This window comes from Platichthys flesus, chromosome 24 (assembly GCF_949316205.1).
Source record: "Platichthys flesus chromosome 24, fPlaFle2.1, whole genome shotgun sequence".
Classification (NCBI taxonomy): domain Eukaryota; kingdom Metazoa; phylum Chordata; class Actinopteri; order Pleuronectiformes; family Pleuronectidae; genus Platichthys; species Platichthys flesus.
The window spans coordinates 11215278-11232942 of NC_084968.1; positions in this window are offsets into that span (position 1 = coordinate 11215278).

Genomic DNA, 17665 nt, shown 5'->3' on the forward strand with positions numbered 1-17665 from the left:
ATTAGCACACTTGGCTAGATAACAGGGTCGGCGGGGGGGGGGGGGGCCTTCACTGCATGATTGTACTCGACCATTCCACTGTCTTGTTCCTCCGCTGGCCAGGGAGTACTTCAGTTCATTGGAGTCAGTGATTGGATGCACCCTGGACCCCCCCCCATCCACCCTCCCTGAGAGATCCCAGGGCCCGATGCTCTCTCCCTCTCTCTCTCTCTCCACTTGACTGAGTGTTTTGCTGTTGGTTTTGAAGGCGAGTTAAAAGCAGGCGGCACGGTGCGACCGGGAAAGGGTCCGCCGCGGAATGGATCTCAACTCGGGTGGTATACATAGATGAAAGAACTGATGGAGGTCGCATTTCTAAAAAAAAGAAGAAGAAGGGAAGCTGAGGTTTTTCCTCGTCCAATAAAGAATCTCACAGTGAAGCACACACACACACACACTCTCTCTCTACGCTTCAACCCATCTCCATGCTTTTCCAAAGACACAATCTTTCACCTAATGGCATTTGTAAGAGCAGAGGAGGCTGATTCCCACATTTGACTTCTTTTCAGCTGTTGTTTGGTAGGGGGGGGGGGGGGGGGGGGAGTCAGGATGCTCTCACCATTTCAAAGTTTTCTCAACTGCCTCTTTTTCTTTGGGAAAGTCTCTCACTCGGGATCGACACATGACTCATCGACTTTCTTCCTCTCAAGTCAGAGGAGCACTCGGAGCGTGTCCCGGTTCCATTCGAAAGGTTTCCACAAACATCTCATGGTCATCTGACTCGATATACTTCCACTCCTTGTTCCGGGCTGAGCCGTCGTAAACAGTGCCCCCATTGAGAGGCAAACTTATCTGACAAAAAAAAAAAAGAAGAAGAAGGCCGGGGACTGGATGCAGCCACATTCCTTCAGTCGTGTTCATTAGTTGCACACTCGCTGTGATGCATGCTGGGGGATGTTGGCCGGGCTTGGCCGACCACTCGAGCACTAAGCGCGCCAACAGATGTAGCGTAGCCTCTCCAAACAGAGGGGATCAGACTCACTCAGACTTGGCCAGGAGTCCGGGGAGTTGCCGGAGGAGGAAGAGGAGAGGAGAAATGGATAGTCGGGCGAGAAGAGGGGGGGGGGGACAACAAGGAGATGGGTAGAGACAGAGACGGAGAGACAGAGAAGAGGCTGGAGGATAAAGACAGACAAACAGAGGGGGGGGGGGGGGGGGCGGGAGACGGGTTGTTCCCCAGAGGCATCACTCTTGGTGTCTCACTCCACTGGTCCTTATAATGTGTGACGCTCAGGAGATTGACAGACTGTGTAAAAATCAGCCCACAGGAGAAAACAACAACACAAGTCAGACACATGAAAAACCACAACTCGACTGAGCTCGTGCCGAGGAGACACTGCGGTTGGGGGGGTTGGGGGGGGGGGCAGGGGGTTGGATGGACAGCAGCCCTGTTTGATGTAACCTTTTACACACTGTGGGAAGGTTTGCTGAGCGTATTGTGGTCCCGTGGTTCCCCGAGCACATTTACATGGATTTGAACCTGTGAGCTTTTCCATTAGGAAACACTCGTGTCAAAGGGTGACGACCAAATATTTGTTTTATTTCTCTTATGTAGTGCAATGCAAAAAGAGCTACTCCTTAATTTATGCCCCTGCTAGATAAAACAACCATTATGATAAATATATAATTTATTTATTTAAAGTTTAAATTGAGATCTCATTGCACTTTCACTCCTTAACCACCGGGGTACCTGAGAAATCCTCTCTTCCTTAAGTAAATTAAAAAAAATGGACAAATCATATATTTCTTTTATTTCTATATTTATTCTGTTTCTATTTCAGCTTCTGCTTATTCTGGTACCAAGCCAAAGGACTCATTACTGCTCAACACCAACCACAAGGGGCAGCCATGAGCCCACTCCATAATATACAATAAATATATAAAACTAGGACAAGCCAATTTGTCTTTTTGGCCAGGACAATGCCTCCTCTTGTCCCTGTGTCATTTGTCAATGCTTTGATCAGATCAAATGAGATTCCATCCTCTTCAACTATCTGCAGGACTAGGGACTAGACACTAGATTTTAATTTTGGTGGACCAACCCTTTCAGATATAATTCACCATCCATTATGATTTGGTTTACTTCCTCTTGTGTCTCATTACCTTGTCCCTACAAACTGCGAAGAGGGACAGAAGGCAGGATAAGCCCCGTTTCATGAGGCTGTACCTTCTCCTATCTCCCCACTAGACCTCCAGATGATGTAGCTCCATATCAGCCAGCAAGATGCCCCCCCCGCCACAGTCCAACGTTCTCACATCCTCTCGCCCATGTCCTTGACTTGTGTGAACAGGGTTTCCCCCAGCACTATCTTGTTAAGGCGGCCGCCTTAACAAGACTAGGGCCCCGCCTTGACTACCAATGTACTGAAAAAAATATTGGTGATTGGTCCGCTAACGCCAGCATTTCGGAATGGAAACTTCCTGTTCCATTCCCTACATCACAATAAACCAAAATCACAACTACGACTCTATAATTCGTGTGACAAGTGTGTTAAGCCAGCAGCGTTGTCCGGCTGACGGTGGCTGGTTAGAGCACTTACGGCACGTGTGTACGGTCACATACTGTTATAACGAACTTTCATAACGTGGCTAGCGGGCTAACCACCATGCTAACTGCGGTGGGAACAGCGCAAAAACCCGCTGACTTTAATCCCACGGCTCATGACACTCTTTCTCAAACACCGTCAGGTTAGAAGCAAACACTTTAGATCGATACTAACTAACGGTAGTAGTTAGTATCGGGTGTCCCTGCTGACTGTGTGTGGAAGCTGGGGGGAAGCTAGCTGCCTCCGTGTAGCTTCAAGCTGTTGCAGCTGTTGAATTAGCAACGCAGTTTGGAAACAAGACCGGGGAACCGCTGCGTTAAGACACGATAACATAAGCATTATGACCCGCTGGGTGTCACTTTATTCAGCAAAAACTGTCGCGTCATCAACATCCTTTTTCTGTTAGCTGCCATCGTTCACTGTGTGTGAGGAGCCGGGAGGACGTAAATAAACCAGCGTGGACTTCTTCTATATACCTCATGAGGTAGGCTTCTCTAAGCTCGACTTCAGTTGCGCCATCTACTGTTCTGGCGGTGAATTGTTTTCACAACAAAAAGGCTCGTAGAACTATAAATCAAAAAGGGTCTGTCCGCTCCGTCCGTCCGTCAGTCCGCAACGGACTCGGAGTAGCATACATTGGCCTTAAGCTGCGTAAATGTCTAGTAATATCTCGATTTTAATTGGTCCATGAATGATATGTAACGTAAAGGCTTATGTGGCATACCATTTACGTAAAAAAGGCACAAAGAATGATGCTTATTTGCGTACATGTTAAATCATACAGAATCAGGTGCGCATGCGCGAAAACTTTTTTTTTCTTGCCGTCCACAATGAATAGGCGGTTAATTTGAACGGAATCCGACATCACAAACTGTCATCTTCAGAGGCAGCTTGATTTTTCTTAAAAACCGGCTTAAACCCTATTTTGTAGTGTCTGCATGTTTTCCACAACATTTGTACCTACTGTTGTTTATTTATATTGAAATAAACAGTTGTTTATTTCATTCATGCGTACTGGCATCTTTGAGCAAAATACCCCCAAAAATTTTCGCCGCGCCGCTACGCGCCGCGCCAACAGCACCGCCACCTGCTTACCACCTTGACTGACAGATTTACTGGGGGAAACACTGGTGAAGATATATAATTGACAGCAGAAAGGGGAGCGTTCCATTCACAAGTATCTCTCAGCTTGACCTTCAGCGATGATGGAGTGAAAGAAGCCGAATGAAGATGAATGACGGGCACAGTCAAACACTTTAACCCCCCCCTTGCCTGCCTGACTACCAGCTTTAACATGGCCATCATGGGCTAATCCTTATTTAGCAGGCGCCATCATCGGCATCGCACACATGGCCGGAGCTATTAATCAAGGTTGTGTGTGAGGAGCATTTATCAAACGCTGGCGTGGATGTGCACACGTACTGTATGTGTAGTGACCATTAGGACACAAGGCATGTTTTCTTTTGCGTGCTCGGGTCAATATGCACTCTGCATAACAATAGGTAGCTAATAAGATACTCGTGCATTCTTGTAAAGTCATTCTTTCAAGTGTTTTGACTGCGAAGCAACATAACTACCAAGCGTCTCATACTCAAAGAGCTTCCAATGCATTCACTTTAATTTCCTAGAATTAAAATTCCAGGTTCAAATTGGCCGAACCTTTCTATGACGCACAAAACGATGATAAGTATGTAATATATATACAAATGCAGTTTCTTTATGTTCCTCCATTTTATATTCAGACGCATGCTGTGCCCAGTAATCTGTGTCTGCTGTGAGGAAAAGCCAATTTCCACTAAATGTTTCCCCCCCCCCTGGTGTTAGAAAGGTTACATATTAACGTGGGTAAAGCTGATGCAAAATACAATGTGCGCTTGTGTGTGAAATCCTGAAGTTTTTGTATAGTTCTGGTCTTGACTTTTTTGGGTATTGACCAAACTAATAAACCATTTGTAGATCATAGCATCACTTGTGGCTATATTGTCATTTATTTCTTAATTTGTTCCTTCATGCACATCCAATGCTTTGTGTACTATATATTTCATTATTGAGTCCTTGTGTGTGTGTGTGTGTGTGTGTGTGTGTGTGTGTGTGTGTGTGTGTGTGTGTGTGTGTGTGTGTGTGTGTGTGTGTGTGTGTGTGTGTGTGTGTGTGTGTGTGTGTGTGTGTGTGTGTGTGTGTGTGTGTGTGTTTATTCTGGTCACAGCTTCTCCCTATTTTCTGACCTTGTCCCATTTATTGATAATGAACATAATATTTCTCACAATTTGTCCCTCACTGAAGTATAGACCCAGTACTGGAGTAAACCTGAGGCCCCTGGGCAGTTGCCTGTTTGCTGTTAATCCTGCCAAGCAGCTGTTTAATCTGCTGCTAAACTCCAACACAATGCAGGTGAATGGAATTTAGTGTGAGACTGGAATAAGTACATTTAAAAAGCTTACATACAATGAATTTTTTTTAGGTTAACCGGGATTATCCACGCACTTTTTGCCGTTTTCCAAGAAGTGTTTTTTCTTTTTTTTGTTTCTCTTGAAGAACTAAACCACAACATTGTTCCTGGAAAGAAAAGTTACTATCAAGCTTTTTCAAATTGTAATTTCTCTTAATTCTTTCAGAGACTAAATCCCACTGTGACGGATGGGGGGGGGGGGGGGGGGCGGAAGTTTAGAGGCTCCAAAAACCAAAACTGCTTTCAAAGCCAGATACACCTGTGGTGAGTTAAAAATATGTTTCTCGATTCTTATGAGCGAAACCCTTGAATGCTTGTCATGTAACGCAGCGCTCATCACACCATAAGTGACACACACAGACACACACACACACACGAATTTGAATGTCTCATCACCACATGTGATGCATGTAAGTGTGACAAGTCCTCCGTCACGAATCCACAGCTTGTGACAACGCCGCCTTGAAGTCCTGTGTGGTGTCACCGCAATAACCACACACAACACCCACGTGCAGTCGGTGACACACACAAACACACACACGTGCCCGTTCAAGCGACTTGACTTTCCCGCACTGACCCACAGTTGTTGTGGAGCAGGAACGACAAACAAAGGGTGCGTTGTTGTTGCCCCCCCCCCCCCGCAGTCGCTGATCTGAGCTGGAAAATTGAGTTTATTTCCATCTGTATTAGCTGGCTGTGTTTGTTGATACATGATAGCGCTGCGTCTGAGGAGCTAAGCCTCCCTGAACACTGGAGAGCAGGGCCAATTACATCTCCCGGATTAAACGGCAAATCCAAGTCACAATGAGAGCCAATCACAAAGAGAGCTGAGTATCCTAGCAACCCCCACGGCAGCACTTGGATAGTTGTTTGGGCAAAAGTGCAGAGTGTTGTTGTTGTTGTTGTGATGGGAGAACATATAGATAAAGAGAAAACAAGGGGGGGAGGGAGGGAGGGAATGTGGTGACGACTATAAATGTGTACGGGAAAGACAAAGAGAAGCAGAAAAAAGAACAGAGAGAGAAAACCCAACAAGAAGAACACTGTGAAGTGGGTGAAGGGATAGAGCGAGGGAAGAAGATGCACTCACTGCAAAGAGAGAAGGAAAAGAGCAAGACGGACGGAAAAAGGAAAGAGCAAGAGGGAGACAGTGGAGAAAACATTGAGGGCTCGAGGAGGAATTAGGCAGCTTAGGGGGCATTATGTCAGTGTACATAGGATTTAGTGTATAAGTCTGGATTATGGCCTTTTGCTTTGATAGAGAATGCCACCTTATAGGCAGTGGAGCCGGGTTTTGTTCTTTCGGGCCGATATCAAAGAGGGCGCCCCGCTGCTCTCTGGAATGCACAGTCACAACGTGGGCACTCGATCCCTTTCACTGAGGAATTCAGATGGGATTTGTAACACCAGCCTCTCTGTTGCTTACTGTGTGGGGCCAAATGGACCATGGTGCACGATGGCAGGCCAACCCTGAGGGACAGGCAGGTGTATGGACGAGTTAATGGACACACACACAGGGCTGGGTGAGCCTCCTTCACAATTCATTTCATGGCTCTGTGTGAATGAGCTTCATTACTTTGTTAAGATGAGAAGAAAAAGTGCAGATAAGCAAAAGATGAACAATTACAAAGTCGAGGAAATGGAGTTTCAAATGATCCTCTTTCATAAAACCCTCCTCTTTAATTAGACTAGTCCATTTTCTAACTTTATACCATCGACTGTTTATAAAGATGGACGACGGGTCTCCACTTCCTCCCACTGTCGAGAAATGAAGTCAAGATATCCTGGATACAAACGGTGTCATCATTGGATGCAGGGTCCAGTGAATACGTGCGATCAACCAATTATGAGTCAGTCTCAAATGTCAATTATTGCATCAAGCTCAATAAAATTAAATCCAAGCTTATTTGAGAAATTAACATGTCAACAAACTCTAATTACAGAAACCATCTTTGGAAAGGTTTGACATTTGTTTTATGACTATTTAGTTTGGTCAATGTTCCAGTCACTAACATGGAGGAAGGTCAAGGTCACGCTTTGGCTTCACTTTTTGGGGAGCTGTCATGTCGTCCATCTTTATATACAGTGCAGGCTTTTCTACTTATACATTTTCCAAGGATTATTTTTACCAACACCAAGTATAATATGTTTTTGTCTGGGTTATTTCTTTCAGTAATGTAGGGTTACATTTAATTTCAGTAGATATAATTAAGATATTAAAATGTGTTTTTATTAGGGTACTATTGGGCCTTGGTGGAGTTATGCCCTCGAATGAGTTTGAAGAATGTTGTTTAACTATTCACGGTTCACATTTCCTCCTTTTCAAACCACATTAAGATTATGTAACAATGCACAGCACGTATTTGTACAGGCAGATTCCAAGCCCGCGCTGTATATCCTCGCACGCTGTGTTTGATCTATATAAAAATAACAGACTCCCTCTCATCCGTGCACACCCACGCACCTGTACACTCCAGAATTGCCACCATCCACTTTCCCTCTCGCGTGTGTTTATTGTCTGCCGCACGCAGGATACCGTGTGATTGGTCTGGAAAAATCCTACACAGTCCTCCCACACAGTAATGTGCTGTTTTGCACCGTGGAGCTCTCTTTCAGGTGCCTCAGCAAATAGGGCCATTGTGTGGAGTGCATTACCCAAAGGTTTTACTCCCATCACTCCCTAGTGGTTTGTGGCCCTCACTTTTCACTGGTGCATTCAGAAGCGCTGTGGCGTCGGGGGGGGCGAGGGGAAAAAGGTTTTAGGAGCTGGAAGTGGAAGTTTCAGAACCCTGTCGCTTTCTTTCATTGTAAAATAGCACTAAACACATTTCTCTTTTCTTTGCAAAATGATTAATAGCGAAAAAACTGAAATAAATTATGTGGCCAAAAACTAATTAAATAATCATTCTGATGCTTTTGCATGTTTTAGCCCATTAACTACTAATTATGCAGGCTACATTGTTGCCAGCGATTTTTCAAAAGCGAACCCGTGTTTTCAGAGCGATTTCATTTCCTTCAGGCGGCCACTGGATTCCATTTATATTAGTGCAGGATGGAAAATCACCTTGCAGAGGCAACGTGAGCCGACAAGCTGGATGATGCATCTGTGGGCCATTTTGAAAACAGAACCAAAACCATTAAGGGATATATACAGGTCTACATTTTATCACCTTTTTAAAATGGGTATGTTTAAGGAAATCATGGTTGATTTCATGCATATGGAGCAAATTCAACATCTAATTTCTGCTATATTTTTCTGAAATATCAGGTCCAGCTTCACTTACATTTACAAGTGTTTCCTCTATATACATTTAATACAACAGAATTTTCTGTGAAGCCCTTGATGTCCTCTTTGCTCTTGAGAAATGTCTGTTTACCCCCCCCCCCCCCTTCTCACACCACCGAGATGAACTCCTCCGCCCCTGACCTCAGTTCTTCCGTTGCCACTCAAAAGAGAGAAAGTCAAAACTCTCTGAAGTCCCCGAAAGGACTGGGGAAAGTTACAAGGGTGAAGATACCCCCCGAACAAGTCGCCCCATCATGCCATGACTCACACTCACAAAGCCCCTGAAGGCACTGAAGGCTCTGATGCCCCCCCCCCCCACCCTCCCTCCCTCCCATCACTCCCTCCTCCCTGTGTTTCTGTGTGTCGGCCCCACTCTGTCTTTTCTCAGCGCTGCATCTCGGTGTCAAATAGAGTCAGTGCCCGAGCCCCGGGCCCGAGGGAGTGGAGAGACAAGTCTGCCTCTCTGCACATCTCGCTGCTCTTCATCTCTCACCCGCACGTTGTTTGTCCCCCCCCCCCCCCCCCCTCTCTTCCAACACAACCAGAAGAAAAACCCTCATTTTAGACGGTTGCTTTCTGACATTCCTGACACCAGAGACGTGCATCGAGGAGGAAAGGCATCAGTCAAAAGGGCTGCTGGAAAACACAATAGACCTTTCACTGCGTCATTTCAATAATAATCAATATTCTTTGATATTTCAAAGCACAGGGGTTGATGGTGCGCGCTTAATTATTACTGCAGCCTGTTCCTGTGCATATACTGTAATGTGCTTTTCAATCTACAGTGGCAGCACTATTTTGGGATATGATGAACGGAGATTGTTTAATCAATATTAATGGTTTTCACCAGCTGTCCTCAGCTTCTTTTTCAAGGAATCCATCTGACAATGAATGAGAGCACACTGAAGGGAAGTGTGTGTCTGTGTGTCTGTGTGTGTGTGTGTGTGTGTGTGTCTGTGTGTGTGTAGGGATTTGTTAAGAGACAATAAAGAATGAGAGTGGGAGGGGAGGCAGGAAAAAATAGACATGGAGACAATTAGGAACAGCGAGTGTTAGAAGCAGTCAAGACACAGATTGAGAGTACAGCGAAGGAGTGGGAAAGAAAGAGAGTAAAAGTCCCTTGTGATTTATACAGTTATTATCTCTTGCACTTGTGGGTGTGAATGGGGGCTGTCATGCATGTCACCCAGGCAGGTCTCCTCTCCATGTGTTAGGTGTGGAGGGGAAAACGGGTCCATTCCCCCGGGGGCCCAAAAGTTTGGCATTAGAATTCCGCGCGGTAATGGGCCCCCATTTGCCGCTTGTCACCGCAAGATAGGTAGCTCCGTCCCCTGCCAGAGTCCCTCCAGCTGAGCGGGACCCCGTGGTCCTGTTGTGCTCAATGACCCCGCTCATTCTGTCTGTCGATTCCCTCGCCTTCCCCCCTTTTCTCTCTCTTTTTATTTCATCAGCTCCCTTCGAGCCGCCAGACGAACCAACAGCCTGCGACCGCATCCCATCTGAAAAGGTTCATTTGGTTATTCCTCTGCCACTAAATAGGGTTATTTCTCCATCTTCTCTCTCGAATGCACGAAAAAGCCGAGTGGTGCCGCGCAGGGTCGGTGAACTCCGGTCATCGCCCCATCTAATCCCACCTGGTCCGACGAGAGCTGTTATTTTTCCTGTTTCGCGCGGTCCTATTAGGGATCGTGATGGAACAGATGCCGCGGTGTATGCAGGCTAATGAGGTAGCAGAGTAAGGTGCAGAGTTCAGCCCGACTCTCCAGCGCCGAGACCGAGTTTTGTTTGGAGCCGTGCCCCCGGCGCCGCACCGCTCTGAGCAGAGGAGACGGGAGATCAGCGAGGTCCTGACCATTCGACAGCAGAGAATATTAATTTGAAATGGGTGGGGAGACAACTTTTTTTTGGGGGGCTTGGGGGAGGAGATGTGAAGGATTTAAAAGGGAAATCGAAAACTGTTAGGAAACTCAAAGGAACAGGCTAGATATCCCAGCCAGCTTGGCCTAACCAGAATAAGCTAAACAAACAGCCCAGCTCCTATTGGATCTAGACAGAAGAAAGATTTCTCTAAGTGTATATTCTGAGTTTTTAAATCTATAACCCACCCCAGCATTCTGGCAAGTTGAACACAGCAGCCTTGAATGAAGGTCTGATCAAGCTCTCGACTTTTTCCCGGTCTGAAATGGGTTGTATCTGAGCCAGGGTTCAGGATTCAGGGTTTTTGCAGGAAGCACCAAACCACACCGCCTGTAGTTGGTCCCTATCTTGCACGAGGTTCTCCACATCCTGCTTAGCACATCTCAAAAACCTGCTAGGAAAAGGTTAAATACACAACAAATGGCACACACACGATGTGCAAACACAATCCAACACATAAAAAACCCCTAAATATCTGCATCTGGTCTTTCCCTCTCCAACGAAAGCAGGAAGTCGTTCCTTCGCTCTCCTTAACACGAGAGTACATTTCATAATGTAAAAAAAATCCGATGACTGCCGGAGATCAATGGCTCATCAATATTGCATGGCTGATCATTAGTGCATGCTCCATAATGGCCCACCAGATGTTCGGTGAGAGCCTGATCCCTCACAGACACAATCAGTGTATTCATTGACATGTCGCCCTCGTTTTGTTCGAATTAGACTCTCTCTGTTCAAATGTGTACAATGCTGACACCCACCATATGCCTCAAGCACGGCGTCTGTAATCTGTTTGTTTTTTGCGCGTCCTCGTCTGCACCTTGCCTCAACTGGGTCACACAGCGAGGCAAAGAGAAGGGGGTGGGGGGGGAATCAAAGTTTGTGTCGCCGCCCGTGATCGCTGAGTTTAAAGATTAGCTGCTGATTGATGGATGCTCTGGCTGCTCTGTGTGAAGTGAGGCGAGCCACTAGTTGGGCCCCCGCTGCCTGGATCCGCCGGAGCGTAATACCAGGCGACAGCCAGCCTGGTGTTTGTAGCGCCAGCCAAGAGGGATTATGGTAGTAGGATTTAATAATCTGATTTTAATTAGCAGTTTAATACAGTGATCACGCCTCATTAGGGAAGTGGGGATGTGCGTGAGTGTGCTCGGAAGTACGAAGAAGGAGCAGAGAGGAGGAGGAAGGAATAGAGATGCTCGCAGGGAGGAGAAGCGTCACTGAGTAGAAACTGGGCTTTCCACGCCGTTACTTTCCTCTAATTAATCTCCATACGTGACATCGTTTTGACACGACATATAGAGTCTGTGCTACAGAAAGAAAGTGTTCGACGTGCTTTTTAATCCTAATACCGTGTATTCGATGTTTTATGGCTCCATCATCCTCAGCTGGCTGCCAGGATTCATCTGTTTGTGTGGAATCCCCCCCCTCCAGCCTTGCCATTGCATGCCACTTAAGGATTTAGAGTGAGTGTATCAAATCTGTGAATAGTCCTCGCTAGCACAGGATAAAAAGATTAAGCCATTTTAACCCCTAGGAAACCCGCTGCCCTTCTGGCTCTTGCCATCCAGGAATTAGTCTGGCTCCTCTGATTGCATCCGTCTCCTGGTGGAGGTGGTGCGGCGCGGCGGGGGGGCAGCCAGCAGGCCTGGCGCTCTACCAGAAAGTCGTATGGTTGGGGGTGAAAACAGGACCCTCTGTTTCTGTAATGGTGTAATGGAAGAGCAAAGGGGAGGTGGTCAGCTCCATTGGTCAGCTGGTGACACACCACTGCTCTCTTTCTCTCTTTCCCCTCCCTCGCTTCCTTTCTTTATCCTCATCCCACTCGTTGACTCACTCACGAGTTCCCTTTCCCCCTCTTCAGATCGCTGCCCCCCCCCGGTGCCAGTGGCCTGTCTATATGTGGTGAGACTCATTCAATCCACTTTCAATCCCCTGGGTTTAGTTCAGGGGCCGCGCTCATTTTGTCGGAGGCAGTTTGGACCACCTCTCTAACCCCCTCGTATCGCTCGCCCGCCTTTCTTCCCTCACATTCCAGCAGGTTTTGAAAAGGGAGGACGAAATAATGCACTTTATAAATCCTTCGAGGCATCGTGCAGAATAACAACCAGTCCTCGGCAGCACGGAAGCATCAGGGTGACACCGGTAAAGAGCAATAATGCTCCAATCTCCTTTATGTCTTGTGATTGTTCCATGCGTTCTGATGATTCAGAAATAATGCCCAAAATTCCAGCGAGAAAATCCCTCGAAAAGTGGAAAAGCATTTAGGTATTGACACATTGTATAGACACTGCAAACTGTGCAAAGCAGAAACATTGGAGTAAACCAGAAAAGAGCAGGCAAAGTAAAAACGTTAATACTCTAAAGAGTCCATTAAACCAGGGATACACAGGAATTAGGGCCAAGATTAGAGGGTAAACCGTGGTTCTGCACGGGAACTCAAAGCAAAGGCTGGCGACCAGAGGATAAGATCCCTCGCACCAGATGTTACTCATCTCTCATAACATGTTTGTGTCACTCAGACGCTCCCTCATGCCTTCACTTGATACCCGCAGATCCGTTGTTCTCCCTTTTCATAGGCCCTCTGGTATCTGCTGGATATAGAGCGGCTCTGTCACAATAAATCTGGATGGAGTGATGGATATGTGTCTGCTTTGGTCTCACGCTGACATCTGAGCGCCTGCAACAAAGAGAGCCGTGCTGTTCTTTTGCTCTGTCAGCAACTGAAATATGAAACATAATTTATACGCAAAGATCTAATGTATTAAAATGTCCGGATCTAAGTTATCTGTTTTGTTGACTTTACATTCTCCAAAATGTTTCCAACAAAGTTCAAATCCCAGATTTTAGTTGCATCATATTTATATTTTCCGTCTCTGCCATAACTTCCGGGGAAAACGCCGAAGGAGACAAGTTCACTTATTTGTGATCATGATTTGAACCTGAGGTGGTGAAGACGACAACTCCCATGATCCCACGCTGCTTAACAACCTCCTGCAACTAGGTCCCTTGTCATTGTATTGATTTAGAGACCCCTACTGTTTAATCGCAATATTATTTAAATCCCACCTGGATCCCAAAACCTCTAATCTTTTCATTCTTAAAGAAACAGACTATTTTACTTGTTTTCACTCAGGTCATGTGGCAGGAAGGCTCCTCCGATCCCAGTAGGAGTGGCATTGTTAAGTCCCAGCACCTCCCACTGTCGGCCAGCAGAGCTCGAGTCAAGAGGTGAGAACCTGGCTGTCTTTGCCGTGCCTCATTGAGCTTGCCTTTTAACACCACCTTAATTAGTTTTTACCCAGCCCCCAGCCGTGGGTGTCTGGTTATTTGGGCCCCGTGTCTCTCAGAGAATCGAACCTGTCTAGCAAACAGAAACAAACGGCCTTGCACGACTCCACTGGTTTTGTACGCATCCCGAGCCAGATTGCTTATTGAACAGCGGGCGTGACAGCTTAAAGGGGCCGTGGGGGGGGGGGGGGGTTGTGGCCTAGAGGAGGCTGGCAGATTCATGCCAAACACAATGTTCCAGGACACCTCTAAATTGTTTTCGTCATTGAAGTTGTCCCGTAATTAATCTGCCCGTACGTTTAATTAAAAAAAGAAAAGTTGAGGGCGTAATTGAAAGCAATGGCTGCCGTGTGAGTCGAGCCGGAGAACAATGTGAGGGGTAATGCATCGTGGCAGAGGGGGAACGTCACGTTAGTTAATCTGAAGTTGACCTCAGAGCAACTCGGGGGGGGGGGGGGGGGGGGGGGGGAAGGGACGGACCTGCAGATATCCAGCGAAATTGTTTAATGAAGCGATCGTCTGGATTTGTGCCTCTCATCCAAATCACGGCATATTTCCTGTTTAACTTTTTCCTGGACTCCTACACAGACCAAACGGCGCGCAGTCAGCTCAATTGCTAATGGCACGTCACGCTTGAGTTTGGGCACGCGGCCACTCTCAGCCCAAACAACATCTGTCACACGTGTGTGCAAGGAAGGGGAAACGAAGCAATTTCAGAAGTCATTTGAGTCGAGTCAGTGATGGTCCAGTGACAGTGTTGTGTGCTTGTTGTTGGGGGGGGGAGGCGAGTAGATGAGAAAGAACGACAAGTGGCAGGAAACACAAATAGCACTGGGTTGATTTCACTGCCATGGTTAGACTGGTCGACTGTTATGTCACGCACCACCTCGTGCACTGTTCGCCCCGTCATGGTAGAGAATTCACCGCTCACACTGTTTGTCTATAGATTCAACCGGTGTTTGTATATTCTCTCTTAATTTATACAAGTTGATTTCACATGTACTCCTCTCAAGTTCCTTTAAAAACACTCCAAAGGAAGGTCTCAGTTAATACAGACCTACATTTACACGGATTTATATAAATATATTTCCCATATCCATTGTATTTATGAACCTCATTAAAAATATGCGGGGAGAAATCCATTAATGTTATTAGAAACTATGACCTGATTTAACATACTGTTTGATTTTGGTTGATTGACAAAAGTAATATATCTTAATCTCATTACAACTCAAATATCTTTATTTTATCATTAATAAACTTCATTTTGTCGGCCTCTATCAATCTGCTTTGCCTCGGCTTAGTTTATATCAGTCAGGTTAATTCTGTCCTAGTATATTAAGGTGTTCCTCTGGGGTTTATCCTTGGACCGACTTTATTTGTGAAGATGGACGATCCTGCCCCCCCCCCCCCCCCCCCCCCCCCCCCACACTGTGCAAAATGAATCCCAAGGTATGTGACTTGTACTGCAGCCAACCACCAGAGGGCGATCAAAGTATTAGCTTCGCTTCTGGGGAGCTAATTGATCAATTACTTACTTATTATGTTAAGTTACAATTATTGATTTCAAGTTTAGCTGACTTACTTCACATAAGTCAGTGATTTAGATGTAGATATAGATTTTCACAGGAGAAAAATGACCCAACCAGAGCTAGCGATAGCATACACACGGTAACATACACCAGTCAGATGTTCAATACCTTTCAAATGGCAACTGCTTGCAAGCTTTTCAGCCATTAGCATCTGGTTAGCTTATGAAGCCTGTTACCGAAGTTGTTTTGGAGTCTCTCTTCCCCCTGCTGGACTAAAATAAACCTGATTTAGACGTTATGGAATCAAGGCAAACAATGATAACTACCTGTCCGCAGAGCTCTACAATCCAATTCAAGTGATGAGCTCATTCTGGGCTGGGCTGCAAGTGATTACTCTACGAATCAGCACAAAGAGAAATCGCATGAAACAATCTCGAGCATTCTAATGACCAAGCATTTACCATAACTCCCACATCCATGCAAACAGCCCCGGCACAAGCCATGCATCATTAAGATCAATTTTAAAGGAAGAGCATTCGCACAAAGGCAGGTTGAGGGATGGGGGGGGGGGGGGGGGGGGTTACCTGCACTTGCTCATGGGCTGTTAAGAGGATTGACTGGGAAATTAGTATAATTTCAAAAGCGCTGCATCATGCAAAGAAAGTAAAGTCCAGTGAGACAAACATATATTTCACATTGTCCCGGGCCCCATGCACAACCTGACTGGAACCTGAGGACTGAATGTGTGAGTTGAAGTGCATGTGACAGGCAATCTAATTACTGAACTAATGACTTTACTTATAGTTTGTCATCCTCGGTCTCTCTGCCTCTTTCAGACGTCTCTATCATCTGTTTGCTCAGCTGCTTATAGGACTTGCCTGACACTTGTGTGGCCTGAACACACACATACATGTTTGAGTGTGTGTCTGTGTGTGTGTGTGTTCCTCCTCCTCCGTGACACCGCCGTAGAGAAATATTGTGTCTTTATTTACCATTGTGTAATCAAGATGGTGGATGGGTCGAGTTTAATTAACCCAAGTCGGTGATAAATGTAAATGCCAAATGTCTGCCAGCGCTACGGCATAAAGCTTTTACGAGGTAGAGCCCTTTTCTCCGAGGGATATAAAGCAGTTCCGTGCTGACCCGCTGATTCTGGAATGGCCCACGGTTGGTAATGAACACTGTTATGAGACAGGGGAAAGCAATGGGGACTTTACATGCAAGTGATATGATTTCACAGATGAGATCCTGCAACACAGTTCTAACATTATCAGACCACGCCGCTGTGTTCCGATGTCACCTGTGTGGCTCGATCTACACCACAGCCCCCGACAGATAACAGTCTCGAGCTCGATGGCCTGGCAGCAGATGGGTGTGTTTACCACAACAGTGAAGTTCATTCCTGATGAAATGAGCCGGGTTAAGGTCTGAGTCATAGCCAGACGGCTGCTGCTGTGAACAAAACAGAAGGCCCGGGCACACCAGGATTTACGATGGCAAGATTTTTGCGGCAAAGTGAATTAATTCCGATGGAATTGCTGAGATCGGCGGAGCCACAAGGAGAAGAAATAAATCAGTGCGGGGAGTTCAACTTCGGTGAACTTTAACATGGATGTAAATCTGTGCCAATTGAAAGTCCTCTAGGCTGACCCTGAGAGTAAATGATTCTGGTGTGACGGACAGAATAGATATGTCTACATTTCTTTTGCCTTATTCAAAGCATAATAATAATCATTGTGACTTTTGAGATATTTTAATTTAGTCTTTGTGGACTTTAAGGGCAATACTTAACAAAGTGAGTTACTGGAAGTAGACCGGGAATCTGTAGTTCTGCTCTAACCCCAACGGAGCAATGCTGCTTTTCTGATGAGGTCATCGCCCTCAGATTTTAATAACAATAACTTTATTTATAGATCTCTTTACAAAATCCAATTCACAAAGTGCTTTACAGGGTCAGCAGAATAAAAACACACAGCTCATAAAATCATGAGCACAACAACAAATTAAGGAATCGCAAGTATTAAATGATAATATCATTTAAAAAGGAGAAGATGTGTAAGTCTTTTATATGAATTCTTAAAAATGCAATAGAAGTAAAGATCAGGAAAGTCTCTCTGATAAAAGTATATTTTAATAAGGGCTTAAAAAGAGATTCCCTGACTCAGCTGACCCAGATACAGCAGGCTAGCTGCTTCCAGACTGTGTGCTACGCTAAGTGAAATACTGTGTATTTAACGGACAGACACGATAATGGTGGTAAAAACTGCAGTTTTCACATAATCTGTTTCAAAGTCTTGCTTCACAAAATTTCATAAGATCTTTATTAATAATGAGGAATTAGCCTCTCCCTCAAACACTCTCCCCCGTGGACAGATTTGAATTATAGATCAAACTCACACATCTGGAGTGAAAGTCAAGAAAACCCATCGTCTCATGCAAAAAAAGGTGGATTTGCTTTCAGTGCACGTTTCCCAGCACAAATCTCAAAAAGATACCTGTTGATGCAACCCCTCCTCGTCTGTTAACTGAAAACTACCCATACCATCTATATACAGTATTCATAGGCTGCTATCAGGGGGAATTGACCCACATGTTCAACCTTGCAAAA